Below are 25,559 nucleotides of genomic sequence, written 5' to 3'. Positions count from 1 at the left end.
GTTTAAATATTTTCAGGAATATGTTGTTCGGTGGCTTCTAGCATAGTGTCAGACAGAGGGCTCTTTGGAAAACAGACTAGTGTTGAAATCATATGTTCCAGAGATCTCAAATTTTAGATGAGCTCATTCCCCATGCTCATACAGAGTCTTCCGTAACCTTTTCCTCTAGATCTGCACCAGCTAAAGATTCAGGGGTGAATCTTCTTTATCATCTTGCAGACCACTTGTCTTAAGGATTTCTTTCTGTGGATGATCAGTTTCGGGCAAGAAGACTCAAGTGACTGAAACTTTTCAGTCTATGGTTTCCCGGCTTCAGGAGCTAGAAGCCGAAGTAGTTCAAATACAGCATTTTATACGGTTTTCTCGCCGTTACTTGATTTCAGTGGATCAATAGGATTTTAGAATGTTTTTGTCTGTGGATTTTATATACTCTGTTTACCCTTGTTCTGTTGAGACATCAAAGGGGGAGTATTTAAATACTGTGGTCTTTCTATACTCTGTTTACCCTTTGTCCCTTTGAGACAAAAAGGGGGAGTATAAGTTAGTTTTTGGCTTTTTGGACAGGGAATGTATTTTTAACCGGTCTAGTGATTTTTGTCCCAGAATGGCCAAATGGGGAATTTGTTAGTATTTTAATTGGCTACATTATGTTGACAAAATCACTATTACGTAATGTTGCTGCTCTCACAGGGATACCGTATATTTCAGAGTCTTCAAATATTCAGAGTTTATTTCTCTGATGTGGAAAGAGTCGTATTATGACAAATTGTAAGTTTCATAGGCTTCTAAAAGTTATCCATGAAGACTCCTTTGCAAATACCAAGACAAATCAGCCGGTTGCTGTGCAACCGTCTGGACGGGCCTTTGAAGGTGTCCCGACGCCCCGCAGTGTCCTACAGATAAACATTGAAGATGTCCGGATGTCAAAGCAACACTGTACGGATGCTCGATCAATCAGTATTCTACAAAAAGTCTATATTTCAGAAGTCGACACTATTTGGGAAGTCTCTGCAATCCGTCTGGACGACTCGGCATCAAGTCCGGACGATGTCCTGTATTTGCAGAACGTCCGGACGACGCAGCAATACGTCCGGACGATATCGAGTAGTTCAGATAACTCCAAAATTTCGTTTGTACGCGGAAAGGTTTTAGCGAAGACCATCCGGACACTCAGTCAAGCAGTCCGGACGCAAACATGATAAGGATAGAATTGCGCGGTTTCTGAAGGATATCGCAGAAACCCGTCCGGAAGTGTCAAACTTCCGTCCGGACAGTCGAAAGACATAGTCTGATTTTCAGCAGTTTTCAAGGTCTCTTAAAGCCTATAAATAGGGGGCTCTAGGTCTGTGTTTTGTACAGAGTTCGATAGAGAATTCCTTATACTTAGAGAGGGTGTTTAGGGAGATATTGAAGATCTGCTAGCTCTCTAGCTTTTGCCAGTGTGTGATTTGATCGTGTGAAGTCTATCTTAGGGATTGGCCCTAAGGTAAAGGAATCCATCAAAAACCCCTTCAAGTGGAAGATCTGGTTGGGAAGCGTTCGTGTTGGGTTACACGTCAGAGTTAAAGGTATGACTACTGCATAGGGTTATGTGAGTACGAGTGTCTTGTAACTAGCTTTGTTTTTGGATAGTGGATTTCTTGCGTTTGGCTACCCCGGAGTAGTTTTTTCTCTTCATAGAGTTTCCACTTCATAACAAATATCTTATCTCATTTAAATTCCGCATTTAAGATATTTGTTTGCACACAAACACACACTTGGTTTGTTTAAGAAGTCAATTTTGTTTTTTCAGAAACCTACCCAAGAAAGCCAAGAATCAAGTTAAGAAGATATAGACCTGTTGAAATCTTGTTTCAAGAACCTAGATTCGGTGAGAACGCCACAAAGGGTTTGCCTTTGATAAGTTCTTAGTTCAATCAAGAACAAGTAGAGGAAACTGAAAAGTTTTCTATGAAGAACAAAAACTTCATTGACAATCAACTTGTCTAGCAAATGTGGCTACAAGTCTTTTTAAAACCTCTCCATGAAACCCTAAACCTACTAAGGCCTACATCAATTAAAATACATGGGCTGAACATCTTCAAGCCTAAAACATCCTAAACTACACTTCTATAACTAATAAAAGAAGTCCACTTAATGAAATAAATAGGCCCAAAAGCCTATATCCATATAAATATAAAAATAGGCCCACACGCCTATACTTAGTGAAATAAAGGTTTGCACTAAACCACTAGGCTATGCTGCCCCCATTTGTCGCTTGTATCACATGGATTAAAGTTGGTTCTTCTTCTTTCAGGCCCATCTCGAATGTTGGGGCTTGCTCGATAAATTTGCAAACTCGGCCCAAGTAGATTGCACCAATCGTTGCATTGCTTCCTTGATCTTCTTCGCTTTTGACCTTGTGATTGGCCCATCTGGAACTTGCAAGGGATCTTTAAGATTCGGTCTACCATGGGGCCCATAAGGTCATGTGCCTCCATTTGCACCCAATCCAAGCACTAATTATATCCCGACTTCAACAATTGACCAAAGGGCTTTCGCAGGTCATAATATGTCTCATTTACTAGGTTCATTGCATAAGGGTCCACCCATGCCTTTAGGGAGTTCTTGGCCCCCACAAAAATTTAGAAATACCACAAAAAAATAATTGATTTTTTTTTTCCTCTGAATTTTATGTATTTTTATAAAATGGATTACCAAAATTAATTTTTACCTTGAAATTTTTTTAAATTTTTAGTTTTGTCCCCCCTCTCCTAATATATTGGTTCTGCCCTTATAGGTACCCACATCCCTGCTTCAACGCTCGGCCAAAAGGCCTTCTTGGGTCACAATTTCCCTCCTTTGCTAAGCTCACTGCAAAGGGGTCATGTGCCTCCATCTGCGCCCAATCCAGACACCCACATCTACATAACATTACCCCGCGACTTCGGAATCCTATAACTATCTTTGGCCATCTCTCTAAGTACTACCGCCAACTAATCTATAAAACAAATTATTTTACAGCTAAAGATCATGTAAGTATGTGGCTTAGTAAGTAAATCGCTATGAAACTTAGCCCATGTAATGAGCCCATTGTGTGTCATTTATAGAAGGTTATATGTTTAAGCATGCACAAAACTAACATAGTGAAAATCATTGAGCAATGGCAGAAATAAGGCTTAAAAGTACAGTATAAAACAATGAGTTATGCTTAAGGGAAACATTGCTTTAACTTTTGCGTTTTAAGAAACAATGGCTTTGGCAAAAGGATTGTGTTATTATTCTCAGAAAATCATGCTGATGAAGTGCATGTTTAAATACTAATACATATATCAATAGTTGTAATCATTCTCCATACGGCCTATATGTGCCCTTAACCCTTTCACGGTAAGGTTTGCACATCTCATAGAACTTATGGTGCAACCCCACAGCCAACGAGTGATGCACATAGCCAACCATGTAATGTCCAAGAAATTAATTAGGTATTAAAAATCTAAATTAGACTAATTAAGTGAGAAATTAAGAAAAATATGAGAAAAACACTTAGAAAACGTTCAGAGATGAGTTTCTATGTAATGCGTCTGGACGGACCAAAATATGTGTCCTGACGGACTTGGCAGAAAGTCTGTGTCTGCTGCTGTGTCCGGACAGCCAGCGGACGGAACTCCCAGTGAGTTCTAAATCATGTGCGTGTCTGGACGGACCATTTACATGTTCGATCAGGCCACATTTTAAGACACCAACGAGCTCATTTCTCTCTCTCTCTCTCTCTCTCTCTCTCTCTCTCTCTCTCTCTCTATCTATCTCTAAATCTTGGTAAATTGAACCCTCCAAACTCAAATCCGACACCAAAAATGTGATCATTGCTACAAGATCTATGGTTTCACCAATTGGTTTGAGGTAACTCCGAAAATCCTGGTTCCTCTAAATTTTGTGTAGATTTTTTAGAGTTTGAGTTTGATCTCTCAATTTTCTTTAGGTATTGTGTATTTTGAAGTGTTCTACACAATCTCCAAGCATTGGGTTTCACTTTTGGTGAGAAATCAAGGTAAGACTCAAAACCCTAAATTTTTGTAAGTGTTGTAAAATTAGCCATTTGTGTATCTAACCCTAAGATAATCTTATGGGTTAGTGTTCTTAGTTAATGGGTTGTTAAATGGATCCTTATAAATTTATGGGTTTTCCATGGGTTATAGTTCTTGAGCAATTCAAAAGCTAAATAGAAATTTAGAGCTAGAAAATGTTATGTGATAATATTAATGTGTCATCACAATGTGTTGTACAGTGATACATTGTGTGGCTTACAAGAAGAATTTCTTCATAGCCAACTGTCAAGCTGCCTAAGTGAGTATTCAACTCATCGAGAAAAGATATTACATTTTGTGAAGTTTTTACAATGAAATAAATGTTAGATTTATGATAAACCGAGCCAATGATATTTTAAGATGATATATGCTTGTGAATGATTTCAATACCTTCAAATATGTTTAAGTTATGTCTTAACATGATTTCAAATGAGTTAAGGTTTCATTTTACAATTAGAATGATGTGAAAAACATGAAACGTTGAGAATTGTATAAGTGTGTGAAAGAATGAACACGTATGATGTAAGTCACGAAAGCACAAGCATGCACATGGAACAAAACGCTGAACCAAAAATCCTTGGGCTACATATTGCTGGGCGCCATGCAACAAGACCATTGGCTTGCGTACCCCTTGGCACTATAAAACAAAAAACCCTTGGGCTACGTACCACTGGGCACCATGAAACGAAAAAACGTTGGGATGTGTACTACTTGGCACTATGAAACGAAAGACCCTTGGGCTACGTACCCCTGGGCACCATGCAACAAGACCATTGGGCTGTGTATCCCTTAACATTATGAAACGAAAGAACCTTGGGCTGTGTACCCTTGGGCAACATGAAACGAAAGACTGTTGGGCTGCGTACCCCTCGACACCAAAATGAGATGAAAACGAATGATGAGTACGAATAGCATGATGTTGATGTGTGACATATTTTAAGATGATTTCATAACTAGATGTATCAGTATGCCTATGAGTTTGAATGTAACAGAACATATGTATACAGTTACAGTTAGATTGCATAGATTTTAATACGAAATTTCATGCTAGGCGTACCAATATACCTATGAGTTTGAATGGAATAGAATATATGTATATAGTTACGGCTACAATGCATATGACGTTTTATAAGGCACTGTGCTTGATTGTGCTTAGATATGGGTATTTCCCCAAAGGTTTGAAAATGCTCGTATCTTTGTATAGTTGAGTTATGATGCCGCTCATTTTCTACTTAAGACATACTCATATACTTGTATTTCCCGATGGATGGAGGACTTGTATACGAGTATGGCTTAGCCACTTGATATATGTATAATGTGTGGATAAAGTAATAAAGTTTCTCTTGATACAAGCACATATGTTTACTACATTAGCTACGAAACATTTAAAAAAAAAAGACTCATAAATAGTAACTATTATAGTAAATATAAGGTAGAAAAGATGGCTCATTGTGAAAACTTAGTGAGTTTTATACTGTTGAGTTTGTGGACTCATACTTCCACCTATGCGGACATGGCTATGACCACTACCGTGTAGATGCTGATGTTGTGGCTACAAGTACCACTGACGTCGACTAGGACCCAATAGCGTTATATTTGGGATACTACGATTGAGGCCCACCGCATTAGTCGTATGTGGGTCAGACTATGGATAGTCCATATTTTGTATAGACATTTGATATATGGCTTGTGTTACATATGACATTTATTTTGTATAGCCATTCTTTGATGTAATTAATGTTTTGATTAAGCCTTAAACAGATAGACAAAAATATGGCTTTGTTGTTGTATTTACACTTTTTAGTTAATGAATTTAGTTCCACTGCTATAGGTTTATCTCTGTGCATATATTATGAGATGTATTAGGTTAAAGTTGGCTTTATGACTAATTGCCATGCCACTGTGATGATTTCGTCTTATACAACAAAAAAAAAAAAAAAAAAAAAAAAAGGGGTCATCACAAACCATCCCTAGTTAATCAACCGGGTACATACCTTGAGTGACACTCAACTAGTAATTCTACAACTGTAACCCAAACCCGTAAGTGGTTGCATTGGTCAGGTCATGATAGCCCTCAAATCTAAGGTACAACATTATTCATGTCAACAACTGGGACATAAGGTTAAGTCTTTATAGTCCAGTATACACATGCCACAGGTCATCATTTTGTCCAATGATGGCCATGTCATATAATCATTATTATTCCAATTTCACATATATAGTTCAGTCATGAAGAAAAACACAGTGATAAATGATGAAATTTAATCAATAGGATTATTAGTAAAATACGGGCTCACAACATATATTCAAAGATATTTTATACATGTTCAAAATGAACATTTGTAAGTATTGAAGATAGTCATGATTAAACGGTTCAACATTTTTGTGTTCTCATGGGTGACTACTTGCTGTTAGGTTTTAGAAATTGGCCTTATTCATTATGCAAAACCTTACATGTAATGTTTTTCATTTCCTAAGTGTTTGGGGTGAAAAGGGTTGGTTATTAAGGTTTTTTGGTTTCCCGTTCAAAGCCCGTCTTGACGCGAATGTGACGAATGGTCTTAGAGAAGTCTCGGCCATCTCCCATTCAAAGCATGTCACAATGGAAACGTGACACAGAGCCTTAGAGAAGTCTTTGCCTATTTCCATTCAAAGCCCATCACGACGGATACGTGATGCAGAGTCTGAGAGAATTCTCGTCCTACTTCCGTTCAAAGCCTGTCATGACGAAGATGTAACACAACCACAAAGAAGTCTCTATCTTTCCACTTGCAAAGCCCATTCAAAGCTCGTCATGACGCAACCTGTGAAAAAGCTTCCAAATGTTAAAGAGTTAGCGATGAAACCTTAGATGCCGCGTCATGATGCGAAAGGACCCCGTCATGACGCAAAGAGAAATTCTTGTGCGCTAAATCCAAATCTTTGGCTCATTTGGCTCATCCCATAGCTTTCTAGCAAGATTTGGACTTTTTAGTTAGAAAGATAGAGATTCTTGATCCTATAATCCTCCTAGATATATGCCTTCCTTCACCCTTGTGTACCCAAGTTAATATTTATAAAAGCTTGAAGCTTTTCTACCACTAGGGACTTTGCTTTTGTTTTTATCAAATCACATCATACACATTCTCTTGTCCACCAAAGAGTCTACAAAAGGAGTCTGTGAGGGAATGCTTAAAGAAGATTGGCTAGCTCAGAGGCAAGTGGGAAACTTGTTGTCGTACAAAATCTTAGATTTACAAAGGGGGTTTTGTAAGTTTCTTTGTCTGTACTTTAGATCTTTTTCATGATAATGATTTTTTGAGTTTGGTTGCCCCGAAGTGATTTTTTTTTCCTTTGATTTGTTTTTAGGGTTGTCCACTTCGCAACAAAATTGCTTTTGTTGTGGACGTGTTATTTATTGTTGAATACTGCAATTTATTTTCTATATATATATTGCATGTGTATATTGTTGTTGGGGGTTGAATCATTCCTAGGGTTCTATCACTTTGTGCACAAATCCAAGTACGAGTTCCTCGAAAAGTCTTTACTCTTTAATATGCATTTTTATTATATCATTAATCAAGCTCCTAAGCTATAAATCCCTAATTACAACTTAAAACCCTTAATCCTATATTCCGGTCTAAACTGTTCGAATATTAGTTAGAGACAATGGTACAGACGCATCAACCAAACATAATTGTACAATTTAAACACTAACTACACAGATTTCAATTTTTGAACTTCTTTCCATCAAAGCTGATATTACATAATTGCCCTCTAATAATAATACTAGCTGTAACACCTTGCTTAGGAAATACAAAAATGATAATAATAGAATTAACATAATGAGTTTTTTTTTTTTTGAAGGATTAACATATTGAGTTAGATTAATAAAAATATTTAAGTAAAAAAAGAAGAGAGAGAGAGAGAGAGAGAGAGAGAGAGAGAGAAGAAAAGAAAAATAAAGATACTGATAGAAATAAAATAGTAAGGAAAAAAAAAACATAACAAAAGCTTTCAAAAGCTTCGTCCAGAGAGAGTGGTCAATTACTACACTTCCACTTTGCTACATCTACCATTTACTTGGCAAAAAGAGATAAGTTTTGAGTGTTCTAAACTTCGGAATTGGTTGTCATAGAATTTATCGCCAATCTTCTGTAAAATAAGTAATAACTTTATTCTGTACTTTTGAGTGGACTAATTAAGGACTGACTAATGGTTTGATTACTAGATTACTAGACCGATTAACGAGCCGATGACGTGGCAGACAAACAGTCTAATGAGTTGGGTGTTGGAGATATTGCGGGAAATAAGTTGTCGGCCAAACTTAAGAAGTGTGAGTTTTAGTTGAAGAAAGTATCATTCCTAAGGTATGTGGTGTCTGATGAAGGCGTTTAAGTTGATCCAAGAGAGAGAGAGAGAGAGAGAGAGAGAGAGAGAGAGAGAGAGAGAGAGAGAGAGAGAGAGAGAGAGAGAGAGAGAGAGAGAGAGGGGGGAAGCATGGCGGAGTTGAGTTTTAGACAAAAAAAAAGAGGAAAGATGCTGTGAGAAGACTCACGACTGAACAAGGTGAGACTAGATTTTTCTCTAAATTCTTGAGATGCCCACCTAATTCAAAGCTTGATTTTCAGATTTAATGATTAGGATTCTGACTGGAGTTATGGTGCTTTGTAAGTCTATTTAACTAACAGCTAAATTTGAGACTTTTTATAGAATCTGGGATTTAGTTTAGGGGAAAGGAAAACCGAAACTGTTATGAAGCGTTCCAAATTCTTAGTTAGTCTCGGTTAGAGTTTGGGTTGATATTGGGGTTTTATGGTTTAACAACCAATGTCTTTGTTGGTTAGGTTTTCTCTGTGTTGGTTTCAATTTTGGAAAGTGAAAAAGTGTTGATTGAAGTTTTTGTATTTGTGATTGTGTGTCTGTGGCATTTGATTTGAGATTGTGTTTTGATAATGATTGATATTGGGGAATTATCATTCCCCAACCCGAGTGGACCAACAATTGGTGTGTACCCAAGTGGTTGGTCGAGTTGGCTACAAACCGTTCGAATGTCCACCAAAGACCGCCTAGATTCAATGGTCAAATTACCAGTTCAGACATGATGCACAGTCGATGGTCGAACTCTACAGTCTCTATCGAAGCAGATACTTAGTGGGGTCAAATCAGGTCAACGTCTGATTTGGTGTCCTGGATCGATCCTGGAAAATTCGGGATCACTGCACATCGCCTGATATCTTACCACCATGCTAATTACTATTCAATATGTACCCAAAGACTGTTCACACCATACCAGGGGAGTCGGGATCACTGAAAATCCAGAACCTCCATGCTCTTCAACCACTCCAAGGACCCTATAAATAGTGGGCCACTAGGTCTTTGAATGATCTTTTTTTTTTTTTTTTTTCCTTTTTCTTTTTCTTTTTTTTTTTTTTTCTTTTTTTTTCCTCTCAACTCTTGCTCTCACCCACTACTAGCCTGACTTAAGCATCAGAGGGAGGATCGCTAGCCAACCCCAGTGATTCCTTGTCCTTTTGCAGGTTACCCGAGTGTCCAACGCACCAAGAAGGAGCAACCCGACCCACAGAAGAGCGGAGCAGTTCATCACATGGGCTAATCAGAAGATGACACGTCACCATACTGGAAACTGTCCCAACAATTGATGTTGAGATTGAGTTAGAGGAATTATGGTGAAGTTGAGTTGATTTTGTTGGAAATCTAATGAATTTATTGGGGGTATACGACTATACATTCGGACATGATTGATTTTGAGGTGTTCTTAATGTTTTAGATTAAGGGATATATGGATTATAGTTGTTAGTGGTTATGGACTTGTTGGTTGAAAATGTTTGGCAAGCATGGTGAAATCTGTTGTTGAACGAGTTTAGTACTATTTTTGTAAAAGGATTTTTTGAGATTTTAACCTTGATTCAATGGTGTTCGAGTATATTCTTTGTATATTAGCTAAAGATATTTTGCTAATTTTGGGAAAGTGATATATTAAGTTCGAACATTCTAAGGTATTAGAAAGGAAAACACTGATAATAAAATAAAGAGACAAAGGTAAGAGAGAAAACACAAAGATTAAGGTGGTTTAACCTATGACTTACATCCACACGTTAAAGCTTTATAGGAAACATCTTTCATTCGTAATATGATTTAAGTACAATGCTTTATTTATAGAGCTTTACAAATGTTTGAATAATTTCAAATACAAATCAAATCCCTTAATTTCAGATAATCAAATCAATTAAATCCATTTATTTATGGGATACAAATCAACAGTTATCTTAAAGGATTTCTATCCTTTAACATGCCCCCCAAGATGAATGGTCCGTTAGCTATTGTTGATCTTGAACATCGAGTGGCTGAAGAATGGCTACTATGGTCAGTTGCTATAACCGAAACTTTGACTTCGGCAACTTTGCCTAGTATCGGTTACTTTAACTGGAATTTAGATATTGGCAACTCTGGCCGGCATCGGTTACTTTGACCGGTATTTTGACATCAGCGATTGTTTGGCCAACATCGGCTACTTTGGCTAAAATTTGGACATCGGCTTCTTTTGGCCGGAACGGGCCAACTATGGGCCTAAAATGGGCTACATGAGCTACACATATGTTGCTTGGGCTTTTTGTCTACCTCTTTTTTTTGAACTGATTTTTTTTTTCTTCGGTTTCTTCTTCTTCTTCTTTTCAACTCCTTGAAGCACGAACTTTTTTCTTTCTTGTCATGCCTTGTACCACCACACAAACAACTAACTCCTATTTTTTTTCTTTTTTTCAAACTAAAGGATAGCTTGCATTGAGAACCCACGACAAAAGTGCTCGAAGGGTAAAAAAAATTGAAGCAAAAGAAAAGAATCAAAATTGATGAATGAATGATTTTTGTTTTAGGTCAAATTAAGAGAATTGGAACATGGTTTTTTTTTTCTTTTTAATAGAATGAGGAAAATTGTTACAGGGAAGGATCCCTACCACTCCGGATGAAAATTGGAACATGGTTGAGTTACCATGCGGCTTTTTTTTTTTTTTTCTTTTTGTGTGTGATACATGTAATGTGAGTTGGATGAGAAATCTTATATATATCCAACTCACACACACCACACGTTGGCAAAGCTAAGAAAAGCAACTCAGAACATCCAAAATGATTCAGATATGATGCACAACAAAAATTTCAAGACTGAAGGCTTTATTACAACACTCCTACCCAAACGAAGGAGCACAACCGGATAATAATCACGATAGGCTAAACAATGGACTCTTATAGATAGTTTAATCCTCAAATATCAAGTGAAAAGCAGAGACAAAACAATGACAAGAGAAGATGGAGAACATAAAAATAAAAATTAAAAAAATAAAAAATAAAAAAATTTAAAGGATCAAAAACTGGTGTTAACCTATAGTTATGATACCATAAAAAACTGATAATGAAATAAAGAGATGAAGGTAAGAGAGAAAACACAGAGACTAAGGTGGTTTGGCCTATGACCTACATCCATACGTTAACATCTTATAGGCTACATATTTCATTCATAATATGACTTGAGTGCAATGCTCTATTTATAGAGCTTTACAAATGTTTGCATAATTTCAAATACAAATCAAATCCCTTAATTTCAGATAATCAAATCAATTAAATCCATTTATTTATGGGCTACAAATCAACAGTTATCTCAAAGGATTTCTATCATTTAACAAAAAGTAATAATTTTTGGAGGTTTGATGTTATAAGACTATTTAAGTAGGTTTAAATCACGATGGTTTACATGGAAAATTCAATAAAGGTCTCTTAGGGCATTAGATCAATGATCGAGCATGTAAAGGCCGGGATCAAGTGTTTTTGAGGGAGAGTTAGAGTTTAATCAAGAGAAACAATATTTGATTTTAGAGCAAGGAAAACAAAATAAAGAAGATTGGTAGATCATGGAGCCTAATCCTAAGCTTTTGAAAATAAGTTAGAAATGCCACGAAATTATGGAAAAGAGGATGATAGAATAATGGAGTCACTGATTTTATGTAAATATGACATCAAGAACATTATGGCCTTCTCTAGTGACCAAAGGGAAATCACCCCCTTGTGGACATGCTTGCCCTATGAAGGGATGGTCTCCTCCATACCTACAATTACAGAGGAAGATACAAGAAAAGGAAAAACAAAATTAGTAGGAAAGATATTACTTCCATTACCAACTACTAGCTCCTGGTCTCATAAACAATACTGAAAATTTCAAAGTTATATTGCAATGAAGTCACTGATCTGAAGTAAATATTATTTGTCATGGTTTTTGCCAATGGAAAATATAATTTTATTCACCCCTTTCAAAAAAAAAAAAAAGAAATAAGTTGATCTGTTGACTAGGCCTGTCACAAATTGTTTGAGAAAGCAACTAGCAAGCTCTACACAAAGGACTAGATACACACACATATGTGTATCAATTTAGTAACATGATAACATACCACATTAAAAGCATACCTCTGCATCACCTAAAAACAGGTCATCAATCTCTTCAGCAGTTTCCATCTAGTTGAGCTGCAATATGAAACTGCTAATGTGTGTAATTGCTTACAGCTTGAACTAAAACTGGAACCTACCCATCTACCCCCCTTTGTACTGGCTTTCCTTGACCATGAGTGCAAGCGTGTTTGCTGCATTTAGTAGAGACTGAAAATGAAAAGGGAAATTCAGAAGTAAATACCTTGAACTAAGAACTAACCAGGAAATAAGAATGGATGCAAGCTCCATATTTTGAGAGTCATAACATTACATTTTACAAAAATAACTTAAACTTTTCCTAAAATTTTCGCATGCTATATATATAGCACAAGTTGGACCATTGAAATAGGAAACTTAACAACAGTGCTACTCACCTTCTCTTAGAGTATTGACTCTTCGCCTTGCAATCTCCGGCGTCCAATGACAGCAACAAGTATTCCTTCTTCTATAATATTAGCATCATCAAATGCAAAATCAATCTACAAAAGAGCAAGTTAAAAGTGGTACCCTACTAAGTCTTTAAATTTTAAGGGACATCATAGTGATCATGCACTCAGATTCATGCAGAGCACATTAGTGAGGGAAACTCCAAATAATACCTCTCAATAGTGAGAAAAGCATCTTGAGAATTAAATATCACTTTAACTTCTCATAAGAATATGCCTTTTTTTTGCCAACTTTTCATGTGTCAATCTATAAGCTTTTTCCTCTCTTCAAGAGATAGGCCATTTTGAAGAGATGTGTTGGATTAAGCTTGTAAGATTGTCTGTGTCTACCTCTTTCTCTTAAATTTCCGATGTGTTGTGACTTCATCCCATTTCCTCTTTCCCCCTGTTAAATCAAAAAAAGCGGAAAAAAAGTGTGTGTGTGTGATGGTTGTCCCACATCGGAGAGGAAAGTAGAGTGAGATGGCTTTATAAGCTCCTTCCTCTCTTCAAGAGATATGCCCTTTTGAAGAGATGTGTTGGATTAAGCTTGTAAGACTATCTATGTCTACCTCTTTCTCTTAAATTTCTGATGTGTTGTGACTTCATCCCATTTCCCCTTTCCCCCTGTTAAATCAAAAAAAAAAAAATGGAAGAATTATTACCTATGTAAAAACCTAATCGTGAGTAAAAAGGAAACTTATTTGATGTTTAAAACATGTGGACACTTGAGAATAAGCTTGGTATTGATCCAATGGAATTCCTGCCTTTGCTGCTTCACTTACACTAGCAATAGACCTGCAAAAAACCAAAGCACTGGTGTGCGGATTGGAACTGGAAAGAATAAGTAAAAAAGGCTTTACACAGGACCAAGACTAGAGAGCAAAGAAAATAAAAAATATTAAAAAACTTCACAGAGAGCATGTAATTGAACCGAAGGCAAATTATAAAAGAAAAGAAATATATTTTCCTTGAGCCAACAACAATAAGGCGTTGGTCCAAAGAGAAATGCTGGGTGAATAAACAGAATCATTAAGTGGCATTCATGTTTTCTATCTCATCCTGGCTGCAATTCATGGAATAGCTCGTGGATAAATTAAGTTGCCTTGTTTCTAGTGTTGGACAGATTAATAGACCACGACACAACCAGCTGCAGAGGAAATTTGAACCATTCAACGTAGTAATTACAGATTTACAGGACATCAGTTGTTTCTGAAGTAGTCACTGCCAATTAACTTACGTTGGCACCCCAACTACATCTTTTAAAGCACCAGCACGAATTTGTCGACCCAGATATTGTATGGCCAATCCATAAGCATAACCAAACCCCAACCCGATAACCATGCCATTTTTTATGATGTATCCACCTAGAATCAACATTAGAGTTACCAATCAATGTTGTCTCAGTCACAAATGAAACAAACACACGCACAGACCTAGTTAATTTGCAATGAACAATGAAAATATCAAGTTTCCCAAACACTTTAAATGTTCAAGCCTACAATCGTATCCCCCTCTATTTCCTTCTCTTTGATATAGTTGATCTCTTTCTTCTTCCTTCCTCAACCCACACAATACAATCCCACTCAAAGTAACCAAAGATAACCACCAACTCTCTCTCTCTCTCTCTCTCTCTCAAATCACACAAAAAACATAATCAAATGCATTTTTTCTCTTCAAAACTCGAGGCGGATAAACAAATCCTCACCGTCAAATTATATGATTGCACAACTTTCTTCAAGAATGGAATGAAAGTGGTCATTGAGTTAGGAAATCATAAAGTGTGGTGGGCTACTTGGAGGAGAGCCGAGGGGTCAGCGAGACTTGACCCACAAACTCTCAAAGAAATCGTCTTTCTCCTTGCTCTTCCTCTACTTATGCCAATCCCATTTGAAGCTGCGTGCGAATGCAGGCCATAACTTAAAGATGATGACGATGAAGCCATTGATGCCATCATCTACTCGTCTAGCTTGCACCTCAGGCGCCACTGCATGGTTTGAAATGATAACGAAAAGCTTCCACTTCAACTAAGCCCGTGGGCGGGCTGCTCGACATCGAATTTTGTCTAAAAAGTAGTACTTGCGTTGGGGCTCCCTTTTCTTTGTATTTGGGCTTCAACCTGCCATTTCCATTGGAAAAAACTCCACTTACCCCTGCTTTTGCAACCATACATTTCAAGTTTAAAAATTTTCAATTGGTATCTTAACAATTTCACCCCCAATATTAAGGTTTAGGGTTAAATCAAATGGTAAACATATAAAATGTCCCTTGTACCCTTATAAAATTTATAAAAATACAAATTTACCCTTAATTAAAAAATTAAAAATTAAAAAAAAATATCAAATTTTGTTTTTAGGAATTCACCAAACTTGAAAAGTTGAATAAAAGATTTTTAAGAAAATTAATGAGATTGAACTTGAAAAGAAAATTTGAAACTTGGCACTTTTAAAATTATACATTAAAAATTTAAAAATTTTCAATGCCGGAATTTTTCAATTCTTCCACCATCCCAGAAGCATAAATAAGTGGTGCGGCCCTCCCTTCGCATAACCTCATTTCATGAAAGAAAAAAATTAAAAAATTAAAAAGAAAAGTTATGTGATTTGTTTTTGTCGCGTGGTTTCTACACCACTTCCAACATCCGCCTGCCGCCTTCGGTGATCGTCTTTCGGCCATTACCAATCAACATCAGTCACGCCTTGGCGAGCCTTACCCCACCCAGTGCCGCCTTGTCGCGTGGTTTCTACACCACTTCCGGCATCCGTCTGCCGCCTCCGGTGATCGTCTTTCGGCCAGTACCAAGCAACATCAGTCACGCCTTGGCGAGCCTTACCCCACCCAGTGCTACCTTCCATGGCTCAGTAAGGTACCAGCTCCGCTGGATTTGTCAACCGTTGTATACACTTAAGCGCCACCGAATCCACTGGCCGTCTACGGCCCATTTTCAATGCCTCTGTTTCCAGCCGTTCATTGGTCTTCCTTATCAATTGTTCACTGTGTACGGTGTCTCTCAGACATCATTGATTTTTTTTTTTTTTTGTGAGATGCAAAGACGTCTTCGTGGTTTGTGTGGTGCAGGAAAAGTCTTCTTTTATTTGAAAAAAAAAAAAAAAACAAAACAAAAGCAAAAAAAATTTCACCCAAAGAGGCATATGCAAGGCCCATAGTTGGCCCATTCCGACCATAATAGTTGATGCCGGGGAAAAAACAAAAACAAAAAAAAGTCGCCAATGTCCAAGTCTCAGTCATTGTAACTGATACTGACCATAGTTGCCGAAGTTCAAGTTCAGGTCATAGTAGCCGATGTTCAAATTCAAGCCATAGTAGCTATTCTTCAACCATTCGACATTCAAGATCTACGATCACTAACGGACCGTTCATCTTGCATTGGCATGTTAAATGATAGAAATCATTTGTGATAAATTTTGATTTGTATTCCCTAAATCAAGAGATTTAGATGATTTGATTGTCGTACATTAAGAGATTTTTGTTAACCCTAATTTAAGGGATATATTTGTATTTAAAACTATTCAAATCACATGTACAGTTTTATAAATAAAGCCTTGTACTCAAATCAAACATGAAGCAAAGATCTAGCCTAAAGCTTTAACGTGTGGATGTGGGTCATAGGCCGAACCACCTTAATATCTATGGCTTTCTCTCTTTCCTTTATCTCTTTAGATTATTATTAGTTTCTATAGGTTGAGTTGAATATCTTTGTAAGACTTGAGGCAAGTGCAGTAAATTTAGAGATGCAGTATAATCTTGTCATTTTTTTCAATGTAAAACAATATTCATAAAATAATTTAGGTGCAGTAAAGTATGGTGAGAAATTTATAATGGAAATAATATTGGGGCAGGGTGAATTAAGTAGAAACTAAATTCTAGGAATATAATTTTTTAAAGAATGAGTATTTTGATTTTAGGTAGTAAACATATATATTTTTGTCTATAAGAACGTGTAACATCGTTTAAGGTGTGTTAAATCCTCGTGGTAGTGGTGCAAGAACAAGAGGTAAGTAGAACTGATTAATCAAGATTTTATGAAAATGATACACTTAAATGCACATATTTTTAAAATAAAACAACATATATATTTGTAAATAAAATGTATTTGCGTGTATATACATGTGCATATGTCCTATTATTATGAATTTTCAAAATAATGAAATTTTAAATAAATCATGCAATAGTGAGTCGAGCTATATTTTGATAACATTGACGCATAATTTGACATTTGATGTGACGCCCTGGCTTCATACAATAAGGTCGTAAGTAGAAATAACTGATTTCGCACGTGACATTATGACATCAAAATAAAATCTCGTAGCAGAATAAATTTTTTCTTTTAAATCACTAGGAATTCCTCACATAACACGTTTGAGTTGACTAAAATACCTCAACTTGAAACAAATATATAGTTTAGTTACATAATAAATAGACACTAGGTGTATCAAATAAGATAAGTGTCACAAGCGGTAAATAAATAAATATAATTATACAACACCAAACATAATCTAGAGAGAGAGAGAGAGAGAGAAAGAGAGAGTCGTATAATAAATATACAAGATAAGTTCAATATTTAACAAATGGGCTAGTCCATAAAGCACTAGCAATAGAACTCAGTAGATGGTCTCTTAGTAAGCATCAAAATTGGCATAAGCGTTACCTGTCTCTCAGTAAGCATCATACTCTAGTCTTGCATCAAAGTCTATGTAAATACCACGTTACTATATTTACATAGACAAACAAGTGAGTCTTTTATTTTCATAGTATAAAAAGACTCTTGGTTTATTAAAGGAGTTACAATAGCAATGATAGTAAATGTACGCATATGTAACGTAGTGACAATTTGCTTTGAGTAAAGTCTTATATTTATGTTCTTTCCCACCTCTCGTTCCAAGGTTAAATACCAGCCCATCTTAGCAGGATTTTGGAAGCCTATTCTTCCCACCATATAAAGTTTACATATTTGCTACCAGAAGCCTTTGGACTGTTAGCCAAAACTACCAAGTCCACTAGTAGCCTTGCCCCCTGCTACCACCTAGTTTTTGTTGATAGTTATCATTCCAGCTATTTATTTATTTAGACAAAAATATGCATTTGTTTCATTCGTGCGTAGTATTTCAAGGTGGATAATGAATAAGACAACAACTATTATAATAATGAAACACACTGTCATTTCCAAGTAAGTACTTCCATACTTACTCTCTTCTGATAGAATCTCTTGATCTCTTTTTGCATATAATGGAGAGAAAGAGAGAGAGAGAGAGAGAGAGAGAGAGAGAGAGAGAAATGATATACATACATCTCTGACACATATTCATACAATCAAGTTTCAAATTTACCATTAATTTTATGGGACCCATATAATTCCAATGTTGGATTTGAATATAAGATGTATATGCGCACCAACTCTTAGCTCTCAACCCCCACTCAGCCATTCCCTGAGTCCCATTTTTTTCTCCTTCTCTTATAATCACATACATATGGCTATTTCTTTTATAAAAGCCCTAAATTTCAAATCATAAATCATATTAGAGTGTATAGAGATGATAAGAGCTGAATGTTGCACATTCAAACCCCTTAACTCGCATTTGTTAACCCCTTAATTTCTTTGTAATATAACGTTTTGTGTTGTTTTTGCATTTCAAGTTTCTAAAGAAAAATACAAGTAAAGCCGTCAGTTTTGAGCTTAAAAAGAGCAACAAGTTTTCTCCCAAGGCAATTTGCTCTAGCGCACAGCTAGACGATCGAGCACACGAATCTAACCAGCCAGCATAGTGGGCTTGAGCGCACCAAAATACGAGCTCGACCGCAATCGAAATGTGATTAAGGGCATTTTGCAATGCTGAAATGCAGAACTATTGCAGAAATTCAGAGAAAAAGAAGAAAAGAATAAAAACAGCTACAACAAGGAATCTAGACCTCGTAGAGTGCTGAAATAGAGGAGAAGATGCATTTCTTCATGAGAGGAAATCTCATTTGCCTTTAAATAGAAGATTAATGTACAATTTGAAAGGAGAGTTTTAGAGAAGAGAAAAAGAAAGAGTTTTGAGTTTTTCTTAGCTTTTTTTTAGCTTCTCTCAGCAGGAAGTCGTGCACAACAACTCTTGGATGAATTTCCCTTCAACCAAAGTGAATTCCAGGACCTCCATGAGTGGCTAATTTTTTCATAAGGTTTTGATGTAACCATTTCCAAGTATCAATGGCTTAAATTGTATTTTCTCTTTGGAATTTTTTGCATATGTGTGATGGCTGTATAGCCTAGAGGATTGCAAATTTTGTAGTTGGTTCTAATGATTATATGCAATCTTGATGAACATCTTAGAAATTTTTTTATCTTGATTGTACTCGAATCATTTTCATTTTTTTGTGATTATGAGAATCATGGTTATGCAACAATTTTCTTTTACACGCAATTAAGAGAGTTTGATAGCCCATGCCTAGGGAAGACAAATCATACTACACCCTAGTTTAGTGTAATGTAGATAGACAATTTGTAGTAACCAAAGATGAGTTATGCTTAATCCTTAATTGTTTGTAACTAAGTTAAGAAATTTGATAATCCATGCTTACGGTAGATGGATCGTACTACAACATAGTTTAGTGTAATGTAGTAGACGATCCATGCTAATCAAAGATGGGTTATACTTAGTTTTTGATGATGGTATTTTCTTAACAGCTTTGTTGTGTGCTGGACAAACACACACATGTAATATCATGCATAGAATGAGTTTTTCTTGTTAAATACAATAGCCATTGTTACAAGGTTAGTGGTGAAATTAATTTCCTATTCTCTACTCTCATTTAGTTGCATTTCAATTTATATTTTCAGCACTTAGTTTCAAAATCACAAGTCATTTTTCTGTGGAGTTAAGTTAAAGTAAATTTTATTAAGACTTGATAATAGAAACAACGCAATCCTTGAGGTTTGACACCCTCAATATAGACCTATCCTATAGTGATTCGTGCTATTGCGAGTGGTATTTATTATTGACGTTACAAAAATGACTACATCAAGAGAAGTGAGAGCAGATAACTCACAGTTCACTGATGACTGATGCGATGATGCCTGCTGTTAGTGGTGCATGGATGGTAGAAGGTGGATGCATAGACATATCGTGGATGAATCTCAGTTCTCTCACCTCTCGGTATTTCCATAACCACAAACATTTTTTTTTTCTTTTTCTTGGGGTTGGGTGACGTGGTGAGATTGAAGGAAATTTGAGAGTTATTGAAAGAAATTTTCTCCCCCTTTCCCCTTATGTAGTGTGCGTTTTTTGAATGACATTGTTTTGTCGTATTGGAGAGGATCTATTGCCTATCAGCCTATGTGTTGTTTTTTTTTTTTCCCTATCTGCTGCGTGCTGTCAATGTTCGTGGGTTTTTCACTTCTTTTTTTTTTTTTTTTTTTTTTTTTTCCAGATTGATATAGTAGTAGTCTAGTAGAGTAAATTTTTTTTTCGGGGGTGAATTTTCAATTTTTCCTGGGCCATATGGTTATAGTATAAAAAATAATTTTTTATAAGGGTTCTGAAATTTTTTTGGGTTCCCATGAACCCCCCACCCTCTAATGTGCCTCTGACCCTGACTAGCAAGTTACAAATTTTATAAACTCTCAAGTATACCACAACCATAAAATTGCAACTCTTCTTACGGTAGTACTTTTTGGCTTTCAAATTTTTCTTCTTCGAGCCCTTTAATAATTTAGATAAATTGTTTAGCTATTTTTTAAGAGTATGAAAGTTGTACGCTGAAAAGACTGTTTAGAATAGGGCAAAAAATAACCCTTTTTTTTTATTTCTTTTACAATTTTTCTTTCTTGAAAAAATTCGCATATATAATCAAACTTTTTCATTGATTAAGCTATTATATTTAGACTACTCTTTTAAATTAATTGTTTAAGAATATATAAATTTTTCATTACGTTTTTTGTAAGTTTTTATTACAAATTCTAATTGTATGAAATATATAATTGTAGTTTCCTGAGATTATGGAGAATAACAATGATTCCATTTAATTTTGTTGAATTGGTTATTTATTTCGTTAGTTATATTCTTTAATATATTTTATTAATTTTTGTTTAATTTTATTTTTAAAATTTTGACCCCTCTAAATGAAAATTCTGGCTCCACCATTGTGTGAGGGGAATGTTTTATGACCCACAGATTATACTGCAATTTCCCTTTTAAAGTTTGGCATGTGTTTGTTCGAGGTATTACATGTGGACTCACAGTTTCACCTATAAGATTGTTAAATTTTACGGCAGTAGCCGCACAAGAAGATGATGAGCTAGAGGGTATGTATGACCCAAAGGGTTGTGGGATCATAGCTTTTGAAGTCTTTGGGTGAGGACAATGCTTTGGGGGATTTTCAAGTTTAGCCCAATTGGCTAAAGAGCCATTTTGCTGATGTATAGTTTTGAGATTTATGAACAGTGGTAAGTTGTATATGTTGAACAAAATGTTGTATGTAAGTTATGTATGAATGCAAGTTATGTTCAACCTAGTACTTTGTTAGATATTATTAAATTTTATATTTTGAATAAAGTTTTAAAAAATATATAGCATATTCCACTGCTTTGATTATCATGAAATAGAAGTAGCTCCACGTAGATGTTGCAAAATATTGCATTTATCAGGGGGGACGTTACACTAGTATCTCATATATGTTGTGTAGAAACTAAATTTGACCAAAAATACTTTTTTTTTTTTTTACAAATTATCTCATATACTAAATACATTTTATAATTTATATAAAGCATATTTTTATACAAGTATTTGAAAATTTGTAATAAATCATTTAATAGAAAACATTTTTTTTATAATTTTATTTTGTTGGGAATCAATGCCACTCAAAATCCAGATTAGAATTCGAGTCCAAGTTGAATTGGGAGTAGGAGTCACAATCCGGATCCAATTAGGACTCCTTGAAGAATCTGGACAATAATTATACTTCCAGTTGGTTTGGAATAGGACCACAGGTCCAAATCAAACGCCCAACAACTTTTAGGTCAAGTTGGAGTAGAACTAATGCAAGTCTAACTCCACATCTTAGCCTATAAAAAATCTCATACCCCAAGTATGAAAAACAAACTGAATAGTTTATGCATAGAGCATACTTTTTCTCAAAGACAAACTTAGGCATCGGAGTGAGGCTTAATTTTAGTTGTTTTGCAGTATTCTTAGGGAGCATGAAGAATATCAAAGAATGTGTCGTTCACACCGTACCAAAAAATGCCCTAGTAGTTTGGCGATGTTTGTGGGAACAATTTTTTGTTTCTCATAAAAAAAAATGTCATGGTGATGAACACACATTCTAGACGCCAGATCAACAGGCAAGGTAGAGTCTGATCGAAGCCAATTATTTAAACCAACCCGAATCCAAGAGTTCAAAACAATCCATAGCCTCCACCGTTCCCTCCCCTGGACAGTGGAGACCAGGACCGTATAGCAACATTGGAAGCCTAGATTGAAGCCCTAACATAGTATATTGCAGAATTGCTGCCTAGAATTTTGGGACATTCAACAATTTAGGGTTTAGTTTCTTATATAGTATACTTATAAGTAAACCCTAACCCTAATTAGGGTTACGGTTTACATTTGTGGACGTACTATAAATAAATTTTTATATTTTATGCTTTAACAATTTAGTACTAATTTATTTCAACTATTCTCATTTAGTCAAATCTCGTATAAGTCCTTGTATGTTATATATATATATATATACAAGTGTTAATGGTATATTTTACTAATAGAACCCAAACTCTAGTTTAGTGCTATATGCATATTGTGCAAAACTAAACCCTAATTTGATGCTATATATATACTATCACCTTAAAAAATCTTTGTATAAAAGAAAATTATATAAAAAAATAAAAAACCTATAATTAATACTATATACATGTATAATGACTCGTATATACTCTAACCTTAGATTTGTGCTATGTACAGTATGCGTATATATAGTATATACACTTAGGGTTAGGTTTTAGGGTTCTGTGCTATATGTAGATAGTATACTTAGGGTTTAAGGGTTTAGTTCCTTATATAGTATACTTATAAGTAAACCCTAACCCTAATTAGGTGCTATATATATATATATATATAGCACCAAATTAGGGTTTAGTTTTGAACACCATCGCCTTAAAAATCCTTGTATAAAAAAAAAATAAAAAAATAAAAAACCTATACTTAATACTATATACATGCATAATGCACGTAGGGTTAGGTTTTAGGGTTCTGTGTTATATATAGTATATACACTTAGGGTTAGGTGTTAGGGTTCTGTGCTATATATAAATAGTATACTTAAAGTTTAAGGGTTTAATTCCTTATGTAGTATACTTAGGGTTTAAGGGTTTAGTTTCTTATATTGTACATATAATATTTATATACCACCCTAACCTTATATTTGTGCTATATATAGTACGAGTTTACTTTTGTGTACTATATATATACGTTTTAAAATTATTCACGTTAAAAAATTAATATTACTTTATATATTTCAACATATATACTTTTTATGGGTATATAAATATTTATTGAACTCTAACGTACCCTAGGGTAGTGTTAGGGTTTAGTTTGTGGGTTAAGGTTTACGGTTTAGTTTTTGGGTTAGGGTTTATGCTTTAGGGCTTAGAGCTTAATTAACACTATTTATGAATTATGGTACATACCCTTAGGGTTAGGGTTTGTATTTGCGTTTTACAAATACAAAAAAAAAATATATATATATATATATATATATATAGTTTTTTAAATTTCCATAAAATATTATACAGTTTGTGACGTGGCTAAATTATATATACTATACATATACATTTTTTAAATTATTCACGTTAAAAAATTTATATATATAGTATATAGGGTTTAGTTTTAGGGTTTATGATTTAGTTTTAGGGTTTAGGGATTCATTTTAGGGTTTAGGATTTATTTTTATGGTTTAGGGTTTAGTTTTATGGTTTATGGTTTACTTTTAGGGTTAGGGTTTATATATACATAGGGTTTAGCACTATGTATAGTACATACACTTAGGGCCGGGTTAGGGTTTGTCTTTGTGTTTACAAATACAATATATATATATATATATATATATATATATATATATATGATAGGTTTATTTAAAAAATAATACAATGGGCGACGTGTATTACTAATACACGTCGCCCAACAATTGGGCTAGGTGCGCTGCACAGGACAATTCTCGGGCGCCACCTGGTCTGTTTTCTTTTAAAAAAAAAATTATAATACAAAAAATGAAAAAAAAGTATTAAATTAAAAAAAAAAATTATAATTTAAATGGGTAGCTTCCTCTTTTCGATCAATATCTCTCTCTCTCTCTCTCAGTTCCTTCTCTCTCTCTCTCTCTCTCTCCGTCACAGCACAACCGGCCAGCATCCCCACCACCGAGCGTCCGGCCTTCCCTCCTGCGTTGTTTCCTCCATCGTCCACTGTGTTCGACTCTCACTGGTTATCTCTCTCTCTCTCGCATAAAATCCCCCCCTCTCTCTCTATCTCTCTCTCTCTCTAACCTAAAGGATCTAAACTCTGATAGTTACTCCGGCCAGCCGCACAGCTCTGGTAGTGCACTCTCTCTCAGTTTGTACCCCCCCCCCCCCCCCCCCAAAATGCAAGTACAGAGGCTAGGCAACCATAAATTACACCACAAAATTCATTGTGAGTAATTTTTACATTTTTTTCTTGATTTTTTTGCTATAATGAACTTGGTACATTTTAATGTATTTGTTTTGATATTTTCCTAATTTTTTTTTTCTAGTACGTGGATATAGCAACAATTAACTATTTTTTGTTTTGTATTTTTCTATGCAATGTTACTGATTTTGTTGGGCTTGTATATATATATATGTTTTTTTTGGTTTTGCTGCCGGTTGGTCATTATGCATGGGGGTTACTATCATTTTATGTGCTCTTTTGGTGTTTTTTTTTTTTTTTGGGCTTAATTGTTGATTTGAGAAGATTTGTGATATATTTTAGAGTGCTGTGATGAATTTGTGGTGCTATTATCATTTTTGGTAATTTTTGGAAAAAAAATAGAATGAACAAATTCGTCATCATTTTAACTTCATAATAAAATGATCGCAACCAAGAATGACTAACTAAAATTTAAATCAAAAATTTAAATCAATAATTTGTGTTATGAATATATATAAATTGTAATAAAAATAAATATTGTGCTACTAATATTTATAAATTGTTTTGTTTTTTTGGAAACAAATTTTACTAGCAAATTTGCCACCGTCTACCATTCACAATAATATTTGTATTAAACAATTTATAACAAAGGTAAAAAATAAGCAATAGTGACGAATACGTTTTTATACTTCATTTTTAACTTTAACTCTTCACATGAGGAGACTACAGATTCATAAGAAGAATTTGGAACCTTCGGGAAAAAAAAAAAAACAAAAAAAAAACAAAAAAACAAAAAAACGAAAAAACAAAACAAAACAAAAAAAAAAAAAAAAAATTCCCACATATGCATATATGAGAAAAAAATATTCGGAATCCACAATTTGAAACATATGCTAAATTCAAACACTTTAATTGTCCATGTTATTAAAAAAAAATTT

The 25,559-nt window shown here is 35.0% G+C and overlaps 1 pseudogene; it reads right to left on the bottom strand.

The window, feature by feature from the left end:
* Positions 1–12,057: 12,057 nt before the first annotated feature.
* Positions 12,058–15,819, bottom strand: LOC133869046 (probable ribose-5-phosphate isomerase 4, chloroplastic; annotated as a pseudogene).
* Positions 15,820–25,559: the final 9,740 nt, after the last annotated feature.

This window comes from Alnus glutinosa, chromosome 5 (genome assembly GCF_958979055.1).
Source record: "Alnus glutinosa chromosome 5, dhAlnGlut1.1, whole genome shotgun sequence".
In the NCBI taxonomy this organism is placed as follows: domain Eukaryota; kingdom Viridiplantae; phylum Streptophyta; class Magnoliopsida; order Fagales; family Betulaceae; genus Alnus; species Alnus glutinosa.
Note: the sequence above shows the minus strand (reverse complement) of the source record. Positions and strands in the feature narration are given on the sequence as shown.